We start from the raw sequence: 24,152 nt of genomic DNA, 5'->3' as shown, positions 1-24,152 counted from the left end.
CTTGTAGCTGTCCTCAATGTCTGCTATTGTTCCTTCAGGGAGTGAGACCAATTCAGTGCGGACTACCTTTCCTCTCTTAGTCACCATCCGACTACATTTCTCAAGCCCGAATGACATCCCAATTTCGCTGCTGTAGATCCTGGTTGTATGGATCAGGGAGTCTACGTCCCTTTCGCTCTTAGCATACAGCTTTATGTCATCCACGTAGCTCCATTTATGAAGCGGTATCAATAGCCTGTCCCGGTGATTACTTGGCTTTGGGGGTTCAGTCCTACGCAGAACAGCAGTGGGGAGAGTACATCACCTTGGTATATGCCACATTTGATGGACACTTGGGTAAGTGGCTTGCCATTGGCTTCGTGTGGTTTTCCACATCTTCATCATCGAGTTCGCAACGAAGGCTCTAAGGCTCCTGTTCACCTTATACAACTCCGAGCATTCAGTGATCCATGTATGTGGCATTGAGTCATAGGCTTTCTTGTAATCAATCAATATATATATATATATATATATATATATATATATATATATATATATATATATAAAAAATACAATTGGAAGGCACCATGGAATGCAAAAGGATGCAAATGCACCGACTCAGCCGTTTTCAACACGGAAAACACGGAAAGGGATGCTGCCGGGGTCGCTTGTTCAACGCGAGGCGAAGGTTATTGAGAAGGAGATCCGCGGCGAAGCGAACCACCTCTGACCCCCGCCGCGCTCTTACTTATCGTCACGCGCCGGTAAAGCTAATACGGGGGAACTCCGCAACGTCCAGTAATAAAAAAAATAAAACACACTTGTGATTTCTCACCGGCTCTGAACGACTATCTGCCTGGCACAGTTCACATGAGCGGCGCAGATGAATATGTAGAGCGCGGCTCCTCGCTCCCGGGTCTTATCTCCAACACCGGACGGGAAAAGCTGCAAATACCGGATCAGGCGGCAACGTTAAAACGGATTGTCATCCGAGTGAAATTTTTTTGGGTTCCCTCCACGGAATAAACATAAGGTCCTGGATGGAATTTTGGGTGCACACCAGGACGGGGGAGACAAAACACTCCTTGTGTCCTTTTCATTGCCTTTTTAACAACGGAGTAGTGTCCTCGTAAAGAGGAAGTGACTGTCTTTGGTGAATTGAAGCTTCGCCGAAAAACAATGTCTTCCAGCTTATAAGCAAGGAAATGGTGCGATAAAAATGAAGTGATCAGACTATAGTTACTCGTCCACCTGTTTGGTGCAAGTAATTCCAATTTAGAAACTATCGATCAAAATCTCGTGAACTACTTTGTTTAAAGTATCCGAGGAAAATTATCACAATGCCCCAAAGAAATTTTTCGGTGTCCATCTGTCTTGGACAAGAATGGGCCAATGAAATGATGGAGTGGGGAGACTGTTTTTCATTAGTGCCGCTGATATGCGAACAAGCAAAGAGCAAAACTGCGCAAAACTGTCAAATTTTTCAACATTTTGTTGCCCCCTGCAAAATCTTTTCAATCTACGAATATGTCGATTTATGCGACCTGTTACCAAATTGCTCACTGGCTGGTGTTCATGGACCACTGAAAGTATTTCAACACGACGGACATAGATGTCAATCTGGCAAAGTTGTATCCGTGTCATTGTATCGGAGCATTTTGAAAGTATCAGTTCAGTATCAGAAGTGGTTTTCGAGTAGCTTTCAAAATCATGATTTAGTTGGTCGGAGTGTAGCACTGATGAATAAATCAATTTCAAGCATGTTTTTGCTATGGAGAGCTAGAAATTAAAACGGCATTAAAGCGAAGAGGTTCTTAAAAAGATAAAAGCCCTGACAAAAGTCCTCCAAAATAAAACAAAGTATTCTGCCGTTTTATTTCCGCTTGCTCGCTCTTGATGATGAATACCCGCGCCCGCTGCAGCGGTTGAAGCCATCCATCATTTTTTTTTTCCCCCCTCTCGACTTCTGTGCAGACAAATCAGCTCCGACGTGAGAAAACACTACCTGGCCGTTTCGCTGTCTGCGCGGCGTTCACTCGGAAAAGAAAGCAGAGATGATGATCCGTTTGCTTTGCTTGTCGCTCACGTTTTAGCCCGCGGCCAAGTGGGAGCGGGAAACTGCTGTTATGACTCACTCCAATGTGCAATCCCGTCCATCCGAAAAGCATCCTCCAACTGTATCGCCCGGCGTTAGCCGCCATATTGCATCAACATTTGGACATCGCGCTCGCAACGCAGATGGCGGCTCGCGACGCCGCTCCAAGTGCAAATGGGATTTAGGCGTGGATGCCATGCCACGGCCCCAACGTGGAGTGCAGCGTCAAAATGTGCTCTTCACGGCCATACTGGAGTGGATGGAATGGTGGTACACTCATGAATCATTAAGACCAGCTAGCGGCATATTCAGAGCCTGCTGTAAATATGCACATTATCAGTCAATATGGATGTGGAGATGGACTCGAACGCGTCGCGCATTTTAAATAAACACGTTGCCAGGGATGCTGTCAAGATGTGTCGGGGAGAACTCCCTCGCATTTTTCTCTCTTTCGGCTGCTGTTCCGCCATCTTCCTTCGTACAGTGGTACCTCTACTTATGAAATTAATTGGTGCTGAAATTTCTTAGCTAGAAAATTTTGTAAATAGAGGCGCATTTTCAATGTAAATGACCTAATCCGTTCCAAGCCGCCCCAAAATTAAGACCTATATGTTTTCTAAAGCATAAAAATGCATTAAAATACGTAACAAATACACGTTACAATAAATTAAAGTTGTTACGTAATGTAAAATAAACAAAGAATAAAGTGGTCCTTTAACCTTTGAGCATAGTGAGCATTTACGTAAAACTGACGGAACACCTCATGGCCCAAGGGGCGAAGGATGAGGACACGTTTAGACACATCTATCGATCTACACACACAGACAGATTCACTAGAAGTCCCTCTTAGCTAATGGGATTCCAGGAAGATGCTACGTAATAGCCACGGGCAGAGCAGCTACGAGTATGGAGTGTTCAGGAAAATGAGCTGCGACTAGCAGCCCAGACTCTATTTTTACCTTTGTTATCTTGAAATTTCGTTTGTAACAAGAGGCAATATTTTCCTGTTGAGACATTTCGTAACTTGACAATTCCATATGAAGAGACGTTCGTCAGTAGAGATGCCACTGTACTCCGAAATGCACAAGAGGCCGAAACAAGTGGAACGGGAACCAAAGAAAAATGTTTTTTTTATTTTATTTTATTTTATTTTTTTTTTCCGAGATTCAAAACAAGGTAGCCGAGGAAGCCATCTACCTTTTGTGTCATGGCATTTTTCAAAATTCAAGGCTTTGAAAATCAAATTTGGTTTTGGCTTTTTAGAAGTATGAAGACCATGTAAAAAAAAACAAAAACTAAAAGACCCCAATCGCATATTTGGCCTTGATTCTCTCGAGTGGGGCATTTGGATGCCAGTTAATGTTGACTTCGGAATATTGGCCGCAATTGCGGTAGAAGTCCGCGCTGAAAGCTTGTCAAGCGTGCAATAAGCTGTGCAAGGAAAGAAAAAAAAAACCTGACCAATTTCAAAGGCACTCTGGTTCATCGGAAGATTTCCAAAGCACGCTGTTGCGCTTGCGAGGTAGAAAGTGCTGATAAAAATGTTGCAGTCATAAGTGTGACTTATGTACAGGCTGTGCTAGCTTAGTTTGCATGCCGCTAAATTCATTATTGCACTTTATGAGGGGTTAAGGGGATCGAAAGCAGTATGACACAGACTTTGTTCGCCGCTGAAGGAAATGATTTGCATTGTCAAAATGTGCTACTAGCGGTATGTGAAAGAAGTGCTGAATTACCGTAAATGTGAATATACCACGCCAGGTCACGCGTCTTTTCCGTTCTGTCACAACGAAAGCGCTCTTAATGCACGCTGGGCTTTTTTTTCCGCATGCTGGCTATCACATCAGACATTTTGGAAATAATTTTATCACTTTCTTCTTCCGCCTTCTTTAGTGACATGCGTGCACTTGACGCCCGACGACGAGGCGCTCTAAAGTGGCCATACCATTGACTATCTGAAGGGAAGATGCGGGGTGTGGACATAGGTAGCGTAGTAAGCACAAGAAACGGGTTGAAAATTTTTGCTTATGAAAAATCACGTTAAAAATGTTTCATTATGGTAGCAAATCGATCGGACACGCATTCAGATCAATTAACAACATACCGTATATAAACTGAATATAAATGAAAATAAAAAAAAAATAGTTGTTAAAACCTGACAAAAAGAGCAATGTCAAAGTTAATGTTAAGTTAATTTTCATAAATTCATTCCCGACATTCGGTTATTTATAGCATGACGACATGCTGACAAGTATACAACACGTGAAAACGAATCATCGAAAGGGCAACGGAGCTTGATGTTATTATTTTTTTTTAACCTGACAGTCATCTAATCAGCAGCCGAATCACACCCCATTAACGCTCCCCCTCCGCCCCCCGAGTGTTCGCCAATCGTGCAATCAGCTCAAAAGATTCGCGGACGAGCGTGGAGAACATCTTCAAATCAAGATCCATTTGACCAACATTGGATTGGATATTACGCGTCGTCGTTTGGCTCGGAATCGCGCAAACACGCCGATGGTGAGATGGAAGCTGTCACAAACAAATCAACAACAAAATCAGTGCGGGAGCAAAACTGAAGTATTGGGGGGGGGGGGGGGGGGATCATGTAAACGTATTTTGTGCAACCGCAAAATAAATTTGACTAAAGTCCAGTGGTTAGCGCGTCGGCTTCACAGTGCAGAGGTACCGGGTTCGATTCCAGCTCCGGCCTCCCTGTGTGGAGTTTGCATGTTCTCCCCGGGCCTGCGTGGGTTTTCTCCGGGTGTTCAGGTTTCCTCCCACATTCCAAAAATATGCATGGCAGGCTGATTGAACACTCTAAATTGTCCCTAGGTGTGAGTGTGAGTGCGAATGGTTGTTTGTTTCTGTGTGCCCTGCGATTGGCTGGCAACCGATTCAGGGTGTCCCCCGCCTACTGCCCGGAGACAACTGGGATAGGCTCCAGCACCCCCCGCGACCCTAGTGAGGATCAAGCGGTACGGAAGATGAATGAATGAATGAATGAATAAATTCAACGCACCATTTTTCCCGGTGTATGTTTATTTCGAAAGTTATCGTTGGCTAATGGTGCGTTTGGCCAGTAAGCGTCCGTGTTGTCACGGCGGTCCCCTGCGATGACTAACGTTTGTGACTTTGCTCAACATATCACAGCAAGACGATTTCGTATTCACACACGGTGTGTGTGAAGGGGGGGCGGGGGGGGAGAAAAGCCCGTCAGCCGTCGTGTGTCACACTGCCAGCTCGAAGTGGGTCAATAACCGCGGGATGGAGCCCGACTTGCATCCTGGGGGAATAGAATCACATCAGCGGTAATGGGGGGGAGGATTTGGGGAAACGTCAATTGCCAGGGGGTGGGGGTGGGGGGGTGCGACGGAGGGCGGAGGTTGATGTTTGAGGTGTGGGAGTCGAGGCAAAAGGTCGCAAGCGAAAGGCGAGGATAAGCGGGAGGAGGTTGGTCGGGTAGGCGCTGCTTGGCCTCAATCGTGGTGGCTCATGGCTTGACGACGGCGACGAGGTGATCTTTCCTCTCTCGTCTCGCGAATCGGATGCGTTTTTTTTTTTTTTTCTGCTCAACTTATCGAAATCTTGATGACCGAATGATCAGTTCCTTTGAAATTGTACTGCGGAATGCCGCTCCAGGGAATGCGGCAAGGCAGCTTTATTTCAATCACGCATTTGATACACAAGATAGCTAGCTCAATGTGCTTCACAGTTCAAAGTACGGCATTCAAAGGGCATTTACAAGCAATTAATATGGGCGAGTAATCGCCTATTGATGTCAGCAAAGCCCTGATTTTTCCGAAAAGGATCTTACTTCAGCATAGTTTCTTGGCACCAACATGCCTCAAAGCGCTAATTTTGTCCGAGTAAAGGTGCATCAACTCACTTCAACGCAGTGCCTCGGCACCTGCAAGATGGTGACAAAGCATAACGTTTACGCTCCCATGTTTGGTACCTAAGTCAGACATCAACCAGCGTCGCATCACAAAATCACTAAATCGTATTTCAAGTTAGGGTTTCAAATGCGCAACTGGATCAAGAGAAAGACGCGTGCGACTTGAACGAAGATGCACACGCGAATGAGCGAGCGAGCAAGCGGCCAAAGCACCGGCGATAACTGCGGCGTGACCTTCAACATCAAGGAGGACATGGCGACAGCCTGCTTATCTTTGTAATTAATGACGGAAAACCGGCAGCGCCGCCTCGTTCGCCGAGCAGACCCACTTGAAACGACAACAACAACAAAAAAACGCTCAAATTATCGCTTTAGTTGTTGAAAAATGTCAGTGTGTTTTGGTTGTGTTGCTTTTTAGCCGCCCATCCAACACTTCATGACAACAAAAAAAAAATCTGGGATGCTAATTGACTTTTTCCACGTCGCCGGCAATTAACACCATATTTAATCACTTGGCATCATCACTCTGACGACAATTATACGAGCTCCTCATGTTATTTTCGCGCGCTTCCATCCTTGTACGCCGTTTGCTTAGTTAATTCGACACTTTCTCGAGACTTCGCGTCGTCTAAATATTCATGAGTGATATTTTCCCGCCATGAATTGTAATTGGCTGTGTGTTTTCTGAGTGCTGTTTCCATGGCAACGGTTAACAGGAGGCGCCGCAGAGTTGTTTTATTTAAACAACAGACGTTCATCAGTTAGCTGCTCATTAGAATCCCGCTTTCGCACTTAGAATGTTTTCTGCTTCGTGCTGTGCCGAGATCTCATCACATCCCACAAAAAAATAAAAATAAAAATATCCTACATGGATAAAATTTGCTGGGCTTGCCGTTTGGATTCAGACGCATTTATTTATGTAGAGAGTACATCTACTGAAAAAATATATATATATACGTATATATACAATATATATCAGGATACAGATTTTTTTTTTTTTTTTTTTTGTGCAAACATTGCCAAAATAAAATTGAGTAAATACTACCCCATTTTTTTTCTTTTTCCACCCCTTGGCTTCAATTTGTTCCCAGTTAAGGGAGAACATGCCTCAGGGTCGCCATTTTAAATTTTTGTTCACCAATTTTTTTGCTATATTTGTTTCTGTGGTGCGCCAAAAATGCTCATAGGTCAATTTGACATTTTAAAAATTAAAATAAAATAGCGAGGACTATCAATGTAATAAGTGGCCGCCATCTTTGTGGATTTTTCTTCTTAAAAAAAACAAAAACAAAAAAACAAATGAGCGCTACAAACACCTAACCCGATCCCACCCAAAAAAAAAAAAAAAAAAAACGTCCAGGTTGTACGTTTCTCCCCAAACATAGAAAAGCTTGTCATCTTCTTGAAAACAAAAATATTCAGTGTTTTCCGCAGTGGTTCAGCGGCTAAACATGCATTTGCACTTTGCTGCCGTGTTCAAGGAGCCGCTCTTGTTGGAAGCCATTTTTCCAAGCGGAAAGTAAAGGCGACGTTGTAGCCAGCAAACAAAAAGACAAGCTTGTAATGTGTTTTGGAACGGCGATCTCGTTGGGTAAACAGACATGGAGTGAGGAACACGGTGGGCACGGTGATAAACACCTCGTCTCCTCTTCGCAAGTACAAGCCGTCTCGGGGCTGTTTTGAAGCAAATCTTTGTTCATCTTGCCGATTCATTGACATCGTATAGCCCCCACCACCTGTCCCCCACCCTCAAGCCCAGTTTTCCCACCAACAGCTTAGCAGCCAAGATGAGAAAAGATCTCGCACACCTTCAAAGATAAGCAGAGCTGCAATGTTCATCTTAGCGTAAGTTAACAGCAAGCGCATCTGGTGAACTGAAGAGCATATCCGAGTCCAATAATCCAACAAAAAGTCACTTCAAAGATCTCTTGCCGCAGCCTACACCAAAGAGGTGACTGAGCAGTCTCTTAGCATCAAATTGTTGGAGAGGCATTCTGACAAGCCTGCATATTGATCCCCCACTGTTGAAGGGAAGGCTCTTAGTCTACACTTCATTGCACTGTTAGACCAAACCGGCCAAAATACGCTGTTATTTTGCACAGATTCTGAGCACCGAGCAGCCGTGGATCAATTCCTGCCAGGTAGGCCAGTGGTTCATTATCGGACTTTTCCAGCTGAAAGGCGGATCATTTCCCATCGCAGCTGTGCTCTGGCTAGCAGCTAACATAGCTTCGATTATCCGTTACCCAATTTGTGGGCGCAGTACCCACTTAGGACACTGAGATGCGGCAACATTTGATAAATAGGATGTTTAGGCCTCAGTTTGGGTCCTGGTTTCTTCACATTAGCATCCGTGCCACATGCTAGCGTCATCTTGTGAGACACAAAATTGTGATTGTAGTTATCTGTCTATGCCTAGCTAGTGTTTGTGATTGAAGTTATCTCTATATGCTAAGCTAGTGTTAGCGTAGTGTTGAATGGTCAGGCAACTGGCATAGGATGTTTAGGCCTCAGTTTGGGTCCTGGTTACTTCACATTAGCATCCTGGCCCTTCTTCAGGGCTATGTTGCCGCATGCTAACGTCATCTTGTGAGACACAAAATTGTGATTGTAGTTATCTGTCTATGCCTAGCTAGTGTTTGTGATTAAAGTTTTCTCTTTATGCTAAGCTAGTGTTAGCATAGTGTTGAATGGTCGGGCAACTGGCGAGTTTTAGGCGAGAAAAAAATAATAAATGGATACAGGCAACAAACATCCTGGCCCTTCTTCAAGGCTATGTTGCCGCAACGTACTTTAAACGTATTGTCTAAATTTTGATCATGTGGGACCCAGACGTGGGTTTTTGGTGAGACATGGATCTCCGCAGGTTGTATCCCCTCATTTATGACACAGGTGGTGTTCGTAGAGCAGCACGTAGCGACATTGAAAGGCATCCATTACGCGTGGGGCAATGCTGGGCAGGTAACAGGCGTTTATTATGCCGATAGTGGGCTTCCAAAGGTTGTGGGGTCTCAGTTGGGACACGGTTGGATCTAGCGTGGCAGAGAATGTTAAATTTGAAAAGTATAGCTGCTCATTTTTGCCTTATTAGGTAAGCAGCAGTTTTTTTATAGCTAAGTTGTAAGTCTCCAAAGGTTGTAGCCCCCTTAGTTAGGGCACCGCTAGTGTTAGTGTAATCGCAAGTAGACATTTTTTATAGATATTGGTGCTCATTTAGACATGGTGAGTAATGTAGCCCCTCAGTTGGGACTCAGCTTGTGTAAGCGTCATGGCATCTTGCCAAATTTAAAAGTAAAGCCGAAACACAATATGCACCAGTCTGGTCAACTAATAGGTGTTTGTTCGGCAAATAATGGAAGTGAAAAGGTCCTCCTTAGTTGGTATGCGGCTAATGTTAGCATAGATAGTTTCAAGGATTAGGTTTTGGGCCGCAGAGGGCAGGCAACAGGTGCGTTTTTGGCCTTTTTACGATGCACGAATTTGCCTCGCCGGCTCCATATCGTGTTTACATCTCGTCCGTTTGGTTCTCCGGGAGCCTATAAACACCTGCGACAAGCGTGGAATAATTTGTCTGGCCGCTAAAAGCCCAATAAAGTGCTCCCCGAGTTTGGGCAACAGATGTGACAGCGAGTCCGGGGGGGGGGGGGGGGTCCTATCGCACACTGCGACTTGATCGGATTAGTTGTGCACATGTGTGCTCGGGATGCGAGTCCTCCAATATGGCCCACATTGCACCTTGCTCAGTTTCCACAGGAATCTGAAGCCCTTCAGTGGACGCTGCCATTTGATCCGCGCAGGAAATGATTCACGCTGCGGCGAGTGAAATCAGCAAAGAGGTCGCTCGCTCTCTCACCATCTCACATCTATAATTCAGCGTTTTGACGCCTACCTCCCCGACCCTCCCATCCACATCCCCACCAGCCATCGCCTTACTCCTTACCGTTTCCTACCGGCTGCCGCGCGCACTCCAGCGTAGCGTCTTAGCAGCTGGCCATCAGCCTTCTGTGAAGCGGCCGTCTGTAAGCCTGCGTGCGGCCGCACAGGTAAGGCGAGAAGCGCCATTCGAGTGCCACTTGGCGTCAGACTTTGTGAGCTGTGAAATGGACGATTTGCTTTCTCACTTGCTGCATCATTTACTCTCCTTTTTTTTTCTTGCAATAAGCCGCTAGATTTTTCAGGGGGGGGGGGCGCGGGGGTAGGGAGGGTGAGCTGAAAATGGTGTTGCCATGGCAGCCTTTAAGGAACTAGAAATTGCAGCATCATAGGTATGTTAATGAAGTATACCTCTATGGGTGTCATGGGGTAAAGTTTTTAAATGTGCTTTGGGGAGCCTCACCAAGTGAAGCTAAAAAAAAAAAGTGATGGAAGCGCAGTCACTTTGTTCTGACTGTTTCCTAGTCTATTGTATATACGCAAATGCATGTTGGGTCCCTGCTGTGATTCAATATGTGTCCTGTCTGGCACAGCGAGTCCATATAATACCTTGATATGTATCCCGAGCCATATGCGGTCAGATTGAATGCTGAGCCGCCGTGTCGTGGAACTGAATGCGTTTGATATACTGCGGCATACAGTTCAGGAGTTCCCATTGACTCGGCGCTGTGAGGCAGCGGCTGTGCTGCGAGTGCGAATGAGGCGACCAAGGCAGGTTGGCAGCGACGTGGTTCCATTTCATGCCAGGCAGCCGACATCCGTGCAGTGTCGTCACAATTGGAAGAAATTCCCGTCTGGGAGGTTGAGGGCTCTCTCCTCTTTCCTTTGCCCTATTATGGCACACCTGGAAAATGCGGTCGGGTGGCCCCCCATGGTGCCCTCTTTAGGTGAAGTGTAATGTCTGTGTGTAGTCTTTGTGTTGCGTAATACCATATGCCTGTTTACTGAAGTTGTTTGTCCATACCCATACTGTACTGTGCTCTAATAATTTTTAGATAATCTTTCCAGACATCCAATAACTAGGCCTTTGTTGTCAATAGGGAATCGGTTTCGAAAATGACCCGATAATCGGCACGCGGAGCGCGCCGCGCTGAAGTGCAAGAATGTCAATACTTGTCTCCATCTGCGAAGATTGAGTTATAAATTGGTTACTCCCAGATCACTTATCAAAGGGACGCTTTTGGCTTCGGCTTGCCATTGTTGTCAACGTTTTAAGTCCTTGTCAAGCCTCGGGCTTCGGTGGTGTCATTGCATTTGTCAAACGGACTTGCGCTCCTGTACAGATTTACACACCCTTGGCTGGCACAGGTGGCTAACAACTCAGTTTTCGCTTTGGAACCAAGCCAATGGCCATCGCGGCTGCACTTCTGACCAAAAAAAAAAAGTAGGCCAAAGAAAGTCAAATGCAACAAAGTGTCTTTTAAGTGTCTGGCTCGGAGTATTCACATCAAAGTGGATGAAAAGCACTCCTCTTCATTTGCGCCCATCAAATAAAAGTTCAGGAGATCACCTGCGTCCCAAACCTTTTGCGTTGGCTGGTTCTCATCTGTGCCTTTGGTACATTCTGGTGGCACATCCCGTGTTGCTGTCGATTCAAACCGCCCACGGCGACAATTACGCAGCTGCTCCCCGACGCGGAAATACAATGAGCCTAATGGTGGCGATGCTGTGCGCGCTAATGATATGGGGCTCCTTTTATTCTGAAGCTGTGACTCGAACAGAAACCCCAAAACAATTTGGGCATTGGGCCATTGCACGCACTATACAGTATATATAGATTTATATGTAAAATATAGCTATATCGTCACATCTAGATGTCAAGGAACTATGTTGAAGTGACTTGATGCGCTGTTATTTAGACAAAAGTGGTGCTTTGCCACCCTCTTGTGACATTTCGGTCCAGAGAAACTGTGTCGGAGTGAGTTGAACATCTCCATAGAGACAGAAGCAATGCTCTTCTGCCGTCGAGGAACAGAGTTGAAGTGAAAAGAGCGTCGCCCCGCTCATGCTAGCATTGCGGCATCTAGCTAACTTTCAAGATGACGGTACTGAAAAGGATGTCGCATATCGTATTGTGTGTCACTCTCATTTCACTTTGCCAATGAAAGTGTTGGCAAAAGTTGGGCTGACTTCCCATCGTGTGGAATCAACCTTTAATATGTCCAGGCTTCACCTCGTTTGGCCCAATTTCATTGATCGGCATCGATGAGTCTCGCGTCGCGTCTGTCCTGGACTGTGTTTACCTTGATAAATGGCTCCGCGGGGTAAACAAAAACCTCTGCTATCTGTTTCCCACTTCAACCAGTCCATACTAATCTGCTTGTCTGCTTGGGTGGTGATAAGATACGGCAAAGATACGCCTTGCCAAAAGTATTCTGGGTCACTTTCGACCTTTTCTTTCGACGCTTCTGCGTCGGCTTCCTGCCGCTTTTATGTGACTTTCTTTCTGCCATTAAGCAGCGGAAGCCTTCTTGGGATTAGATGGGAAAACAATGGCTTGAATGGACGATGAGGCTCGGTGCGGTCTTCTAATGCGATCGCCGTCCCTCAGGAGTCACAGTGGCTTAACCCGGCGCTCCCTCAGCAACTCATTCCATCTCAAAAACGGGCAAATATTTGAACCGGTGTGAGTTTGCTCCCCGTATAAATGAGACCAGACGAGAGAGACTTAGAGCTCCATAAGAACCGACAAGTCATAGGTGATTAAAAAAAAAATGCTGCTAGCACAGGAAAGCGGCCAAGACCGAGACCGATAATAAAGAAAAATCACACAAAATACACAGACTAAAATGACGAGGGTGTTTTTTTTTTCATTATGTTTGCAATTAAACAAATTCTGGTATGTTGCTTTTAAAATAGGACAACGGAAGGGGGCGTGGCATCAGGAAGGAAGCACAGCGCCTGGGTTCTGAATTTCTCCCAGATCACAGTCGTCACAGCTTGGTTTCGATCTGTGCCTTGATCAAAAATTTGGATTCCCACCTGTTCAAAATAGGGAATCAAAACCGAGTCAAAATCACGCTTAAAGTGATTTCGAGACCAAGTTCGATATTGAGAACTACAACTCAGACTGCATTAGATTGACACTCAAAGTAGATTTGTTTGTATTTAGAAATTTCTGCGGTCTTTTAAATTTGGTGACACAAACCCCCCCAAAAATGGGAACCAGAAAAGACTTTGTTGGTCAAACGAGGTTTTTAAAAACAAAACAATTTTTTGGGACAAACAACGATTGACACCTTGTCAAATGTAAAAGATGACGACTGCAAGACAGTTTTTTTTTTTAAACATCCACTGCTGCCACTTGAAATACGACCGCGCTGACCCCGAGACTCCCTCGTGTAATTGCCGTTTGCGCCGCAGTCTCAACTTCTTTTGCCAGCGTGCGGAATTGCATTATCCGCCATCAGAAGAGTTTGTCAGCATTATTGCCCTTGCCAGCAGTGGCAACACAGCACTTTTTTCGTCAGCTATCAGTCTTGTACACAAGAAAAACGAGCGCTGGGGACATTTACCGCTCGCCGTGACAGTGTCACGCGGCAGCAATTAGGCGAATAGTATTGCGGTGTTCCACATATTAGCCTGTGCCCAAAAAGGTGTAAACATGAGCTTTGGAATGCCGCCAAATATAATGCATCCCAAAATATAGATAATTTATATATATATATATATACATAAATCAGCTAACATAAAGCAATATAATTGCCATATGTGACATAAAATAATTTGGGGCTGTTGCAATAATCTGTCATTCGGTTTCTATACTCCTAATAATATCCATGAATATATAGCATTATACAATCATAGTATTATTCCAAATAAAATAAAGAAAATATAACAATGAGTCATAGAACAGTAGTAATTGTTCAACTTCAAATGACAAAAAGTAATTTTTTTTCAGTGACCAAAGGGCTTTGAGCTCCTCATTGGACTGATTACTTTTTGTGTTTTTAGGGCGTGTTGAAACGAAATGAAATCATTACTTTTCCTGTTTTGACACCTGCTACCCAACTGAAGTCTTGCACAAAGCAATACGCTGATAACTTACCCTAGACTTGAAATAATAAAGCCATTCATAACGCCATTTGGACCCTATTAGGAGCCGTGCTTCCGCGTCCACTGAGTTGGACAGCCCAAAGTCCTTTTCATCATTTACCTTACGGAAGTACAACTCAGTTGATTAGGCGGGACAGCCGCTACAAATCAGCCTCCAAACGGCCTTGAGCGGGTGGCGGGCCATGCAAATACAGCCAGTGCGGCGGCTGCGACAGCGGCGCAATCTGTGGCCGTGACCGAGTCCTCCGCTCGACCAATGGGAAGGCGAGTTCCGGCGCGATGATTAATGGTTATGATTACCTGCTCTGAAAGTGTGCTTTTCTGGGCCATCACTTTCACACTTAGGCCTTCAACCGTGAGAGTGTGGCAGGCCGGGCGCGTGCGCCGTTTGGGGTGGGTCGATTCACCTCGCAACCCAAAGCTGTAAAGTAAACCCCAGCATATTCACGTTCAAATTTTTTTTCCAGGCAACCCAGTTATTTGCTGAGAAATGAACTGATTCCTGTGTTTGGCGCTATAACCGAAATGCCTGCAATAACACCGACTAGGTAATTGAAAACTGAGTTGCCTTATATGTCCATATTTCAAACCTCATTAATATTCTTCTCAACGCTAAGCTAATGTTGTCAACTCAGGACATGATATGTGCTTGTATCCTGTAGTTGTAATAGTCCGTATGGTCATGGATCAGTTAACCACATTAGCCCGTTAGCATTGGCAACAGCCGTTTGGGGCATGGTGTTAGCTATTTGTCACCTACCGTTCTAATAATTATTTCTCCTTGCCAAGTCATGCAGCAGGGTGTGAAATTTGTAGCATAGCTTTTAATAGGAATTGAAAAGCATTCATCCTTTATTGGTGTGTTTTAAATCTTGATTCATTCAGATTATTCACTCTGATACTCAAAGATGCTAGCAAGTACAGCCCCCAAAAAAACTAGCTTTGTATACCGTGGACGAGCAAAATCAAATCATATGGAAACCGTTTTGTGGATAATGTCATGATATTAAACTATTTGGGTATTTGATGTGGTATATTTATAGTTTAAACCATGAATATAGACAATTATAAACAGTATTTGTGTAACATCAGTTACCCGTGGTGGGATGACTGAAGACACAATTTACAGAGAGGGTCATGGATTGAATAAAATCATGTCTTAAACATTTGCAAGGGAGAGGGGCCGTGGTGGTGGTGGAGCGGGGGGGGGGGGGGGGGAGTGTTGGCTACTGCCTCCTGTTGATTGTAACTTGCTGAAAGTGAATGTCGATAGTGGCCCAAAGAGATTATACAGCACTGAAACTCCGCTCCCGTCTTATTGACCGTCCCACTGCAGTGTCCACATTAAGTACAAACCCAATTGAACACGCTCAAGGATACCTCAAGCCGGGAACCACGAATGCCCGAGCGCCTTGAAGTGTAATCGCCCCCAAAAGCCAACAATTCGGTAGATATTACCATCTTTTTTTATTTATTTCTTGCGAAAAATAAAACTTTAGGAGATGGAATCTTCATTTTTTTTATTTTTCAATTCATGACACAATTATTTTTATTTTTTTAATTTGATGATTGATGTCGCAAACTGGAGTTCAAATTTGAGAGAATATGCTGCCTGCTACATCAGCTACTTAAGCTAGCTAGCTTGTTTAGCTGCCGAAAGAAAAGTTGTTTTGTGTGTGTGTGTATAATATAAAAAAAAGCTTAGTGCTGACTCACAAAGTGCACCTTATGCTGTGTAGCCGTGTGTTCTTACACCGCCCAGTAAACGTGTTCATAGCGTGCCGTTTGTAACCTCGGTGTCGGATGTTGTGACGATCGTAAACTGCCGATAAATAACTGTTTATGATAACGTTTTTCGGAACCGGGAAATGACCTTTCGATCCAAATCATGTTACGATGGCACTTCTAGAAACCACTTGAGGTTATTGCTTGTCTGACGCAGGTTAAAAATAAGATAAGAGCCCTGAAAATAAAACTGACTGACTTTGTAAAAAGAGACAATCGGTGTAAAATAAAGGAGGCGGGTTGAATTTGAAGTGATGATCAGTTTACCTCGGACTTCACGAGGTACCGAAAGGAAAAGACGGCGAGTTCCTTAAAAGCAAACATTGTGAAAATGTCCTCAGCGGCGACGGGTTCTTTCAGGACATCTTCCAAACAAATGTGCGCACACTGCTGACTACTTTCCCTTCAGGGATTAATAAAGTCTTGCGCAGTGGAGACAGGGCAAAAGATTTCTTGGCGCCTATGTAAATGTAAGAGTGGCGATAAGGCACTGGCGCCGTCCGTCCCTGTGATAAAGTCACATAAACACAAATGCCGCCAAAGGCAGCGCCGTGGCAAATGGACACGAGCGGGCTTTGACTGCACAATGCCGCATCTGACTTGGCTCGTTCCCAACCTAATCATTGCGCTCGCTTCCAATCACGCCGTGCGAAGCCGCACGCAGATTTGAGCGTGAAGGCTGCAAGCTTCTTGCCACAACGCGTTCACCTGACGAAAGAGGGCGGACGGACTTAAAACGAGCCAACCCTTGAATGGAAGCTTCCTGGGAAAGTGGGACGGAGTAGTTTGAATAATTGGGGGACTTGTTGCGGCGCAAATACGGAACCGTACTGAAGCGAACGCTACTTCCTGGTGGAAATGAGACTCAACGTCAGAACAAACGCATTGTTAACGGCGTTAATCAAAAGTTAGCATGTCCGCTTTGTGTACGATGTTCCCAACATTTGAGCTTTGAAGGTCACGACTGGCACACAATAAATTAGTTTGCTTTTGTTTTCTCTGTAATTGTATGTTTTTTTTTGTAACGACTGCCTTGAAGCATTTTCCATACATTTTTTTTTTTTACGATTGTAATTGCTAGTATCGCTTTATTAGCACACACAAGATTACATCCAAGTTCCCATTCGCAGACAAATTCAGCATACGTCACTGCTGTCAGGAGAGACCGCTGTTTTTTTTTTTTTTTGTTATTTTATTTTGAAGTGATGCGGTTCACTTCCAAGCATAGTTTTGATCTTTTATCCAGTATTTGTTGACAAAAACAATCTTGCCATGCAGTGCGGCGGTCCATCCGAGGTATCCCTCATGTGCGTCACAAACACAGGTTTGGACTTCATTAGATGTGACTCCGCCCCCTAGGCATCACTCTCCATCTTGCCGCTCAACAAAAGGTTAGCTCGTGGAAAAAGGTTAGCTCGCCCTGTGACATTTCTCCCTGATTACTTAGTTGACCCTTTATTTCCCATAAATACCAAAGCCTCTTGTTGATGCTGCGTGTAATCGCTCCGTCATTGAGCTGTCACAACGGCGCTCGCGCCACTTAGTCAGCGAAAGCTCACACTCGGCCACCCCTCAACTATGTTTGGATTGTGTGAGGCCGTTTTTTTTAAATTCCAAGTAACATGCAAAATATTTTGCTCTGCTTGTGCCACCATCAGGACCAAACCAGCACCCCGCGCAACAGAAATAAACATGACCAAGTCAGGAAAATGCCACTTTCACCCGTCATCTGCATTTTTAGAACCAGCGCGATCATAGAATCAACCGTTAAAAGTGCCATTAATTACGCAGGTGTGTCAAAGTGCTAAATGCTGCGCTAATCTCCCATTGGCTTATTTTGGCCTGTGAGGCAGATTGCAATTCCTGCCATTATCCATCACCATGGAGGCGAGTGGGAGAGCAGCACAGGTTAAAGTACAAAGAAAGCAGGGGGGTTGGGGGACTACCTGGCGCGCCGGCCGGTGCTGCTCAACTACCTTATCAAGGCACGCAGTTTCACGCCGGTCATTGTACGCCGCTTAAATACGTACTTAGGGCACCGCAAGCATCTTCTTGCCCTTCACTTTGCTCGCACGAAATGCAGCGGTAAACCCGGCGAGACAGACGGGCAATGCCATCATGTGAAATGGGCGACCGGGCTCCTGCTAACTGCGCTATTAATAGAACCACTCGGTCGCGTGTCAATTACAAGCCGTCGGGAGCGACAACTGTCCTATTCTTAGAACGGTGAAAATCGGGATGCTCAACTTCAAACAAATAGGAAGGCGGTGTGCGTTTGCTAATGTGCAATTAGCTTCATGCTAACTAAAACAGAGAGGCTAACAAATAGCGCTGCTGAGGTTGTGTGAGGATTTACGGTCCTTCTTTAGCACCACTGTGCTACTTTCCTCTCGAGACAGCTGCTTCGGCCCACTTGGAGGACCAGTCTTGTTTCCGTCGGAAAAAAAAAACAAAAAAACACCCGCATGGTTTCACGACAATAAGAAGAAACAAAGTGATTCCACGAGGGCTAATAATCAGCCTTCACAGTCTAATGAACTGAGGCACTACCCCAGGACCCGGGACGCAATTGTTTAAGTCTCTCATTGCTGAGAGACTCAGGAAAGTGCGCAGTTGATATGCCACCAGCTTTTTTTTTCTTTCTTTTTCTCCTACAGGCAATTAACAGTAACATATTTGGCAGCACAGACGCACCAAGGTGCGGCGAGATGCAAATCATGACACCTATTTGCCAAGCGGCGGCGGCGGCGGCGGCGGCTGCACGGTTCCAAAGTGTGAGGAAAGGCACGAAACAAAAACTCGTGAGGAAGTTGCTAACACTACTTAAAAATACATTAGGCAATCACAGATGAGTCGAGGAATCAAAATAGCGGGCGGTGCTGTCGGACAGTTTGATGTACATTGGAATGGAGCCTTTTTATGGTACGTCTCGGGGCTCCTCGGCTGCTCCGGAAATGAATTGAATGTGACGCGAACGCATAGCAACCCCCCACCCCACCTCCCCTTTCTGCTATTAAAGGTGTCCATCGAGGTAATAAAACCAATCGGGCCGGCTGACAAATCCTCAAAGGCAACATTGAAACAACCCAAAGTGCTCCCGCTAAATCTTTGATGAGGACCATCGTCTTGTCGGAACATCATCGCAAATCAGTCGGGGTCATGTGACCCCCCTCGCCGTTGATTCTTTGTCCCGTCCATTGACGGGGCTTTAGCTTTGAGGCTTTCGCTGGGAGGGAAAAGAGATTGATTAATTCCGCTTTGAGGGAAATCAACAGCGATGGTGTCGGGGGGGGGGGGGGGGGGGGGGGGGCTTTACCTTGATGCACTCTGGCCGGATATGAGTAACACAATCAGTGCGGCTTTATGACTAATAAAGTAGGAAAATGGCGAAGCTCTTGAGGGGCTGTCGTTGACCTGAGAAAATGATTCAGATGGACAAAAACCGTCCTGGGAGGGCGTCAACACGCGCATCGTGAGCAAGAGGGGCTTCCGCTTGACTTAAGTTTAAATGTCAGCCTGCTTAATCGCAAGTTAAAACAGCGCAATCATTCACCGAACCAAGCAGCCGGCTTATTTTATTTTTTTAATGATGTATTGTCAGATCTCCTGGAGGAAATAAGACTTTGAATCGTGGTGGTTAAACATGACATATTGGTTTTCATACATGATTATTAATTAAAGGGAACGCAGGACTTTGTCTGCTGCATTTAGTCTGATCCAGCCTCTTGAATATTTCATGAGAATTTATTGGCATAGCTTTGCTCTTTTCTTGTTATCGGTGTTATTTAACCCCAAAAGCCCCTTGGCCACTCGCCTGCGCGTTCTACCTTTAATATGGGGGTGTGGGGGGCACGGCAAAGTAAAGGCCACACTTGGTTCAACTTGTTCAGACGCTTTATTTTAAGGGCGTTTGTTGCTGCGACGTTTCCGCAGCATCCGCCGGCCACTGGAGAAACGGCTGAGCTGGCACGCAAACAGCCGCTTCATTCATTCGTTGTGACGCATTTCCCGGCGACGACCTAGCGTGCACTCGGGGAAGGAACGCTTTGATATCTCGCTGTTGAATATTCACCAGGCAATTTGCGTACAGTAAACAGCGAGTTGCTCTGCTTTGATGTAGCGCACTGATGAAACTGCAAAAAACAGACCCTCGCCAAAAGGCTCCTGTTGTCCTGCTAGCGTAGCGAGGAGACACCACTCACAAAAAAATGAGATATTGTGATACGGGGTGACATTTTAGGATGCATTTGAAAGCATGACAGCTGGAATTTATTTGACATTCTTGAAACCTTTGCAGTATTTTTTGGGAATGGTGGAATAGGCTATGGATAAGGTGGACGTTGGGTGCTAAGCTACGCCGAGTTGTGTAAAGTGCGACGCGGATATAGTTCGTTTGCCCACGTGTGACGTCACATCAGTTTGTGCCAGCATGTTAGTTACGTTTGTATGTGAGAAAATATGATGGATGAGCGCGATATAGTCATTTATGTCGCGTGGGTTTCTCAACTGTGCACATGCTAGATGCATGCAGTGATACCTGGTGCCCTCTTGTGGTAACTGCAGGCAATTACAAACCATTTTGGTGTGTGGCTAATGTTTTGTGGGCCCTTTGCAAAATATTTGCAGGTCGTTTTTCATTGTTTGTTTTCCTCCATAATTATCGTGTTGCAAAAATCACAATTTTGTTGTTTTTTTTATCAGGTGTCAGTTGAGAAATAGTCGCTGGCGCTGTTATCTGTTCTGTATTGAATTCCCCCCCACGCAAATAGTCATTACAGGCCATAATGACAAGCGACAAATCACTGATAAAATATTTACAAGCCGGGATAGAATATCAGCAAAAACAAAAAAAAAGACAGAGACCCCAACATCTATCAGTTTTTGTTTGCCGGAAACGTGTGCTAGATGTTCTTTATGTCTTTGTTGTTGTTCGCCTGATAAAGAAAACGCCGGCGCGTCTTTCTGGCATGTGTTCCTTCACAAGCCAAATCTAATCAAGAGAGACGCTGCGCAAAAATCCTAAAACGTGATGCAACTGGCTTGCAATGGCAGACCAAATTCATTATGTCTGTCTAATGAGGGATATCAAGTCAGCCCTCCACAATCCTCCCACGACCTTCATCCCACCAATGAAGGTCATGGCTAGACCACCCCCAAACTCATAAACAAACAAGCCACAGAAACAAATGTTGATGGAAGTCGGACAATCAAAAATGGGCAAAATGGAAATAGAACACACGTTATATTTATTTCATTGGGCATAATTTATTGGAGTGGTTTACAAACCTGAATTTTACAGACAAGCTGGGCTTTATTTACAAAAAAAAATAACATACTTGATGTGTGTGTGTGTGTGTGTGTGTATATATGTTGGTAGCATTAAAACGCTTATTACAGTTGACGAATACAAACGTTCATGGCAGGGAATGAGTTATGAAGAGCCACAAGATTTGTCTCGGCGGTCCCGTTTAAAATCCTCCGTCAAGTTTCCCGCTGCTGACCTTGAAGCAGCTGGCGGCAGGAAAATGTTTATGATTAACTGCCGACAAAATAAAGACGCGCTTCAATACAGTCTGACTGAGAGCTATGATTAACTCTCACCCCTCCCGCACCCGCTCACACCCCCCTCCCCGATGAATTAAATATGAATGATTGCATGTTTGGAAAGAGCCACCGACTGCTCACCAGATCGCGACGCTGCTTGACTTTTAATTGATCTCGACTTTGTGGGACATCATAATTTTTAGCCACTTCCAGGGCGCCACGTTCGGGATCGATTTTTTTGTTTTGTTTTTTGTTTATCTCAATGGCGAGGGGAGCAACCGTGTTGACAGAATGTCAATTCCATCCGAATCAATGCTTGGCTCGGAGCCGCTAGCCTTTGCATCGCATTAGCATAGCAATGCCCGCTTGACCCTGCCTTAACTCATTCACTCCTAAAGACGTTTTTAAACGTCTTTTCAGACTTGGTCTAGAATTGGCTGGTACTGAATGAGAGCAACAAAGACGGCACTGTAATGATTTATACCCTCTTGGAAGATCGCATATCAAAGCGCCGAGAAGTCATGATTTAGCGTCTAAAAAAATGTCCTGCATCAACTGCCCGCGTCAGACACACAATAGTTTCGCGCAAAAATATCACACAAACGTCGCCGTGGCGGCTTACGCATCAAAGCCTCGGTATTATATATTCGTAATATTTCAACTCGCATTGGATTCAAATCCAACGAGATTTGAATGGATGTTGTGTAACAGAACATTGCAGAGCTGTCGGCGTGGCGTTGGAGCACAGGAGGACTGAAGTGAAGTATTTAATATATGTATGGCAAAACCCCCAAACGTCTGAAATCCTGCCAGGCCAGATTTCCCTCTGGATATAAATGAGGCAGCCGCTGCTTAGAGACGTGTCAGGAAGCTTCGCCGGGCCGCCATGCCACATCGCGCTAATATCAGCCGTCACGCGGCGGCACGAGCGTGGCCGCGAGGAGATTCCTGTCTGGGCAAGGTGTGAAAACGACGAGAACGAACACGAGTTCGCACTAGGACGCTTTGAAGCCATCACTGTTTTCGCCGCTGGACAGAAATGATGGAACTTTTGCGAAACATGAGACAGGGCAGAATGATGAGGTTGTGATTTGCGCATCGAGTTTACTTTTATGAGGTTTGCGGTTCAAATCTCGGTTTTTATACGGACTTTATATGTTCTCCCGATGCTCTGTTAAAAAAGAAAAACATGCATGTAAGATGAATGTGAATGAATTTCTCGTCTCGATATGTGAACTTTGCTGGACTTGCAACCAGTCCAGGGTGTATCCCAATTCTTCTGCGGAATGTCAATTGGGAGAAACCCCATCTCAGCCAAGACACTGAATCACGTCACTATGAACCGAAATGACTGGTCGATCGACCCCTCCCCTCCTTACCACCTCCACGAATCCATTTATCCTTCTCCGTCTCGTCGCGCTCGACGAAGCAGTCCCACTTGAAGAAACCGTCGACCTCTGTGTTGATGCCGTCATTCTTTACTGAGAGACCCGACAGTCAAATGGAGAGCCATCGAAAACTCACTTTGGGCCCTGAGCCCAACTTTTATCAGAGAAATAGCAATCGGAACCAAAATCTCAGGTGTGTTCCTTCCGCCATCGCAGTGCGGTTTATCGCCGTTTTAATAGCCGGCCTAATTTTGTAAAACAAGCCACCTGGCGGCGAATGACACTCATGTGACCGAATTGATTCATTTCCCCAACAACGAGACAAGCGCATTCATAAAATGTTGATCCATTATCATAACCGGTGCCGCATTAGAGATGAGCAAAAGTGCAAACACGGGGAACATAATTTCCTGCAGTCAGGCGCACAAACAACATTTCGGCATTTGACTATTTTCAAATGCGCCTTTCCATTTATTATTATTATTATTTATTTGTTTTTTGTGGAGCCGCCCGCCACGAGGAAGAGCATTTGGCAGATTGCCATCTCGCTAGCGCCTTGCTTAGGAAATGAAATAAAATTAAAAAAAAAAAAAAAACAGAGCAAGACTTGCCACTTGAAAAGATGCTCTGCGGTAAATACCTTCTGTCTTTGTAGACCTTGGAGCACCAGGAAAGTGGGTGTTTTTATTTTTGTTTTTTATTTCTGTCTGGAATCGCAACATGAGCAATTCTGTGTTTATTTTGTCGGCTTGAGCACTTGAAATCAGGACTCTGTCCACACGGGGCAAAAGCCAATAGATCAGAGTATTCGCAAAAAAACAAAAGAGAGCGCGGTTGAATCATGGAAGGTCCCTTGATTAAAAGAGCCTCGCCATGTATCACGAACGGCAGCTATTTAAAAGCGCTGTAATGAAATACGAGGCCGAGGGAGGTCATTTAGGCAAAGATGGAGCATTAGTAGCAAACGAGGACATCAAATTGTCTCCGTGCAATTGACTCCCTGCAGTTAATTGACTGATTTGTCGACTGACTTGATGGGAAATGTGAGGCGCTCGGCGTGAAAGGAGATGAGAAGCCGTGTTGTGCGGCGCGCCGTCGATTGTGAAGAACATTTGGGGTCATCCGGGCTGATTTTCAAACAATTGTTTTGGGGGGGGTTACAGAATACGAGTAGGCCGGCAGCCCGGTAGGGGTTGCGAGACTTTAACCCTTTCGTGCACCCTGTAACCTGATAACACGATAAACTGTCCACTGTAGTAGCCGCTGTCCCCGAAAGGGTTCAATGAAGTCCTGATTTCATGAGGACGAGCCATTCCTTGGATTGGATGAAATCGCATTGTTACGAGACACAGGAAAAAAAAAAATATCACCAATTTAAACTGGTGCCTTGAAATCCCAATTTCAATCTCGAACCCCAATTCAACAGTGGAACTGTTGACCAGGTCTTGAATCCCGAACTTCCAACTCGAAACTC

General features: G+C 45.2%; 1 protein-coding gene across 2 annotated transcripts in view; it reads left to right on the top strand.

The window, feature by feature from the left end:
• Positions 1-9,904: 9,904 nt before the first annotated feature.
• The window catches only part of LOC127593303 (cadherin-18), a 91,260-nt gene continuing 77,012 nt past the window's right edge, over positions 9,905-24,152 (top strand). Inside the window, exon 1 of one of the 2 annotated variants that reach the window (XM_052054653.1) lies at positions 9,905-10,015. The gene's annotated coding sequence lies outside the window, so the exon portion shown is untranslated. Of the gene's footprint in view, positions 10,016-14,454; positions 14,510-24,152 lie in introns of those variants that run through there. The other variant, XM_052054654.1, reaches the window with a different exon arrangement.

This window comes from Hippocampus zosterae, chromosome 20 (assembly GCF_025434085.1).
Source record: "Hippocampus zosterae strain Florida chromosome 20, ASM2543408v3, whole genome shotgun sequence".
Taxonomy (NCBI): domain Eukaryota; kingdom Metazoa; phylum Chordata; class Actinopteri; order Syngnathiformes; family Syngnathidae; genus Hippocampus; species Hippocampus zosterae.
This window is presented reverse-complemented; position numbering and strand designations above follow the sequence as displayed.